Below are 6000 nucleotides of genomic sequence, written 5' to 3' on the forward strand. Positions count from 1 at the left end.
TGAAAAAGGCCTCCATTCTCCTAAATGGTCAGCCAGTCTAACTATGGCTAACCAGTGGATTATTTCACCTCGTCTTTTCTACATGTGGATCAAATTGTTTTCACACTTGCAGTTCTAGTTGGTTCCTTAAAAAACCTGTGTCCAACGTAGAGATAACTGAATTATCTGAATCAGTTGTGTTAGTGCTGGGATGGAACAAAAGCCTTCACCCATGCAGCTCTCCAGGACCCTGGTATGAATGTAAACTGGCCAGTAGTCACTTTTTCGCAACCTTTAACCATTAAAGGGGAAATCTGCAGTTGCTACATGGAATTTCGGTTTCATGGTATGTACCCATTGATTCTTGAAGAAAATAACTTATTTATACCTCATGAGCTTAGCTCAACTGTCGTAACCCATCAGAACTCAAATGTTCGTAAACAAGTAAATGTAAACCAACACTATATAGCCTCAAAACATGGTTAAAACTATAATTTGCATCCCTAGCTCTGTCTATGAATTTGAGAGTGGTTACATTTCTCCAGTCCCATCCCTCAGCTTTTTACTGAAACAGGGGTGGGGAAACGCTTTATTATTGTTTCAACTGTTGAATGCCCCTTTAAAGAAGGAATCCAGAGGTTGTGGGCGACCCAATGCCTCCCCACTTCTTGCTTAGTATTTTTACTTTGAACGGAAACAAGATGGTTGAGCCCTGAGCCGCTTGGTCTTCTGGGCAAGGTGTGTCTTTGCGCTAATCTCGTCTACTCGAATGACCCTGGTGCCCCGGAGCTGGAGGGGAAGTGAAATCACTTACAACCTAACGTTACAGCCACCAGAAACAAACAAAGCCGACGAAGCCAACAAGCATCATTCTCGGTTCTGAATCAACTCGACCCCAAAACAGAAAAAGGAGCAAGAAAAAGATCGCTCATCCAGAAACCGGATAAACATTGGAATTAATTTTGAAAGGTGGAAGAGTGACGCCGAAATGGCCACCATTCTAATGGACTGGTAATGTTAGGTAATTGTTGGGATGCGTTTTTAGCCTACTAGTTACGTTAGCTGCTAACGTTAGTGTGTTTAATGTAAGGAATCTAATGATAGCATCATGTAATTACACTGCATAAACCCCACAAGATGCCTAATGCCTTTATTTCAACTAGCTAACGTTAGCTAGCTAAAGCTAGCTATGCAGAGCGGCATAGACTAAGATACAGTAGAATAGGACACAATACAGTATATACATATGAGTAATGCAAAATATGTAAACATTATTAAAGTGACTAGTGTTCCAATTATTAAAGTGGCCAGTGATTTCAAGTTGATGTATACAGTGGTTCCTCCTTTAAAAGCTGTGTCATACTGCGGCACACCTTGCGGACTGCCGCAGCATTCTGTGGCACATCATTTAATTGTCAGACATTTTTTCTGTTAATGCAAGTTAGTGCTAGTTTGACCACCAGAGGGCATCTTTGAGAAGCATTCCATAGTCTTCCATATTGGCATTACCAGAGACGGGGAGGGCACGCGGGAAACCGGGGTTCAATACCCTGAAGGGGAGGAAGCAGTAGGCTGTCCTTGTAAATAAGAATGTGTTCTTAACTGATTCCATATGTGTTATTTCATAGTTGTGACGTATTCACTATTATTTTACAGTGTAGAAAATAGTAAAAATAAAGAAATCCTGGTATGAGTAGGTGTCCAAACTTTTGACTGGTACTTGCTTAATTAATTTGATTAATATTATGGTGTTTCTATTCCAAGAAAAAAGAAAAGCCCTCTGGGTTTCCGTTAGGATGGAACAGACAATATGGCGCTGTACAACGTGACGGTCGGCAGTACAGTACTGGGCTATTTAGCTAAAGACTCCCTGTGTCGTGGGGGCAGGGCACGCGGGAAACCGGGGTTCAATTCCCCAATGGGTAGGAAGGAGTAGGCTGACCTTGTAAATAATCATTTGTTCTTAACTGATTCCATATGTGTTATTTCATAGTTGTGATGTCTTCACTATTATTCTATAATGTAGAAAATAGTAAAAATAAAGAAAAATCCTGGAATGAGTAGGTGTATCCAAATATGACGGTCGGGAGTAGGCTACAGCATAAGTGGATTGGAGGATTCTAAATTAATATCTATGGGGCATAACATTTCCACACCCTAATTGTAGTGTAACTGAACTTTCAGTTGAGCGTACTAGTTCTTTGCCTTCTCTACCAGAAGTTGATGCTGTTGCTACTGTCTGTGTATACAGTAGGACAACAGCCTCTAAGGTGCTAATTTGTTTGTAGATGATAATGTTAACTTAGGAGGTTGGCAGCATTTTCAGCCCACGACCACCCCAAAAAATGCATCTAGCTATAAAATAATCACACAAACATGCATTTCTCAGGGAGATACTGGTGGAGGCAGTCTGATTTTGAGAAAACTGAGGCTGTACAAGTTAAGATAAGAAATGCTGTATGTATTTTCTGTTATGCTTAGTAATTCAATAATTATTTTGCTCGTAATCGCCGAAAATAGCTAGCTATGTTTGCCTGTACATCACATATTTCCTGCCTATATACAGCATTGATTCCTACCTAGTGTGAACTACCCACCAGAACGACTGAATGAATATCCAGCGGTCAGTGAAGTAAACAATGGCTCATTTGCATGACATATTGGTGGACTATGGGCCATCAAGTCATAGGATGGGACATTAGTATAACACATTACACTGGTTACAGCACACCAACACATCCTATGTATGTTAAGGACACTTTTGTGACTGACACTGACTTATTTGGTGCTAATGTCTCTACATTTAGCTGTAGTCAACAGAGCATTGATGGTTGAATTAATAAACGGTACATATGTTCTCATTATAATTTACTCATTCCCCATATTATGTAATCAAAATCAACATTTATTTGGTATATGTGTGGGGTGTATACGGGTTACAGTGGGGTGTATACGGGAATATGACATTGCGTTGTACCGGGTACTATTGAAGTAACAATTTGTTTGATGTCTTCCCACAGTGCCAACAATCCCCAAAGACTCGGACTTGTCCCTCCTGTCCCACTACCAACCAAGCAAGAGTTTCTCAAGAAACATCATCATTGATCATTACCATCAATGCTCTGTTGACTACAGCTAAATGTAAAAACTAAATGTAAAAACATTAGCATCAAATAAGTCAGTGTCAGTCACAAAAGTGTCCTTAACATACAAAGGGCTTGGTAGGAAACTTTTGTTCATACAGAATGGCATATAACATTGCGCTTGTTATAAGTATTTTAACTTTTCTTCATAAAACTTGAGAAATGAATATACAAATACATGGACAACTTGCTGCATAATAAAAAATGAACACAAATCTGTAATGAAAAAATCCACGTTTTCATTTTAATTCACATTTAAAAACACTTTACAAGGTAAAAGTGACTTTTCAACTACAAAAAATTGGGACAATTACAATAACAACTGAACGCTTGTAGAACTTAAATAAAACACCCATACAATACAGCTAGCTACCAGCTCCCATGAAAAAAGCCTACATGGTGCCGCGGTGGATCACGGGAGGCCAGTACTAGGCACACACAGCAACTTGGAATGATGACCCTGTTGCCAGGTTCCACACCTCCACCGCCATAAATGTATGTGCTGCAACTGCTTCTACCTTTTACCAGTGGTGGAAAAAGTACCCAATTGTCCTACTTGAGTAAAAGTAAAGATACCTAAATAGAAAATGACTCAAGTAAAAGTGAACGTAATCCAGTAAAATACTACTTGAGTAATAGTCTAAAAGTATTTGCTTTTGAAGATACATAAGTATCAAAAGTAAAATTATATATCGTTTCACACTCCAACACTCAGACATAATTTACAAACGAAGCAGGTGCTTAGTGAGTCCGCCAGATCAGAGGCAGTAGGTATAACCAGGGATATTCTCTTGATAAGTGTGTGAATTGGACCATTTTCCTGTCCTGCTAAGCATTCAAAATGTAACAAATACTTTTGGGTGTCAAGGAAAATGTATAGAGTAAAAAGTACATTATTTTCTTTCGGAATATAGTGAAGTAAAAGTTAAAGGTGTCAAAAATGTTAATTGTAAAGTACAGATACCCCCAAAAACTACTTAAGTACTACTTTCAAGTATTTTTACTTAAGTACTTTTCACCACTGCCTTTTACCCCCTACTAGGAGGTCATCAGAGCGTGTATGCGTCAATCTAAGTAACATAATTTAAAAAATCCCCATCAGAATCTATCAGTTTAAGCTAGAGATAACTGCATGGGCTGCATCTCAATCCACCGCATCCACCTATGGCAGCCTTCCGCATACGGTGGAAGATGGCCGTGCTACAGCAGTGTTTTTCAGACCATGAGACATCCCGAAAATCGGTCTTCTCACAAAAATGTCTGTATCGTCCGAACGGTTATGACCACTCTATGGAAAGATGAGACTCTCACAAACACAATGGTGTTTTACGTTTTGCTCTACAACCTAATCTAATTTACTCCCCCTCTCGTTATTGTGCCTGCCCATACTAGCTAACTTTTATAGCTTTTTGTCGGGCATTTCCATCTTTGTGTGTTAGCTAGCTAGCTAGTTAGCTTCGGGTCTTTCCCGTTACCTCAGAAGTTATCTTGTAGCTAGCTAGCTAAATTAGCCACACATAGCTATTGTAGCTATGATCACAGAGCTCAGCAGTGCTGTAGGCTATCGGTCCTCGCTTGACTATATATATATACATATATATTCATGGGAAATTACACATTTATGGTAGAAATGTTTTTTGGGGCTATCATGATGGAACATTCCTAGCTTTAGGGAGTTCCTGAAAAGAGTACTTAGGTGCTCAGTTGGCTTTTGCCTGGGAGAGAGCAGGCTGGGCAGGTAACAGATTGGCTAGAGTAGAGTTATACCTGGGAGAGAGCAGGCTGGGCAGGTAACAGATTGGCTAGAGTAGAGTTATACCTGGGAGAGAGCAGGCTGGGCAGGTAACAGGTTGGCTAGAGTAGAGTTATACCTGGGAGAGAGCAGGCTGGGCAGGTAACAGGTTGGCTAGAGTAGAGTTATACCTGGGAGAGAGCAGGCTGGGCAGGTAACAGGTTGGCTAGAGTAGAGTTATACCTGGGAGAGAGCAGGCTGGGCAGGTAACAGGTTGGCTAGAGTAGAGTTATACCTGAGTTTTGTTATAGGCAGAGAGTTGTTGCCAGAATAGTTTATACTGAGAATATGTTTGATTTGTCCGTCTTTGTCCGTCCTGTTTGTGATTTTCTGTGCAAAGTTTATGGGCCAATTAGTCCTGCACCTGTTAACCTCTAAGAGAGGTGAGCATCCTCAGAACATCCTGTCTGTCTCCTCACTGTCCGATCCGCCGCTTCGGTTTCATCTTCACAGCGTAGTTCACAACCAGGTGACTTTGACCACAGATGCCTCCCTACAGGGATGGGGAACAGTTTTGAACCAGTCAGGGGTTTATGGTGTATGGTCCGCACCATTGTTAACAGCTCACATTAACGTTCTGGAGCTCAAGGTGGTTCACCTTGCACTACGGCACTTCCTCCCAGCACTGAGAGGACAACATGGTCTGACAACACAACCATGGTTGCACACATCAACCGCCAGGGCGGACTGAGGTCAATGGCACTGCACCAGGTAGCAAGGGAGCTACTGCTTTGGCAAACAGACACCTTACATCCCTCGGAGCAACACACCTGCCAGGAGTGGAGAATCAGGCAGCAGACCTTCTCTCCAAACGAGGCCCTCTTTGTTCAGACTGGAGGATACATCCCACATGTTTCTGGACATGATTTGGATGGGCCATCGGCGATCGGTTCGCATTGCAAGACTCAACCCATTGTCCTACAGTGGCTTCAGAAAGTATTCACTCCCCCTCCCCTTTCACATTTTGTTCTGTTACAGCCTGAATTTTAAATTGATTAAAATGAGATTGTTTGTCACTGGCCTACACTCAATTACACTTTTACATTATGGGGTATTATGTTTTTTTGAAATTTGTACAAATTAATT

Source organism: Salvelinus alpinus, chromosome 16 (assembly GCF_045679555.1).
Source record: "Salvelinus alpinus chromosome 16, SLU_Salpinus.1, whole genome shotgun sequence".
NCBI lineage: Eukaryota > Metazoa > Chordata > Actinopteri > Salmoniformes > Salmonidae > Salvelinus > Salvelinus alpinus.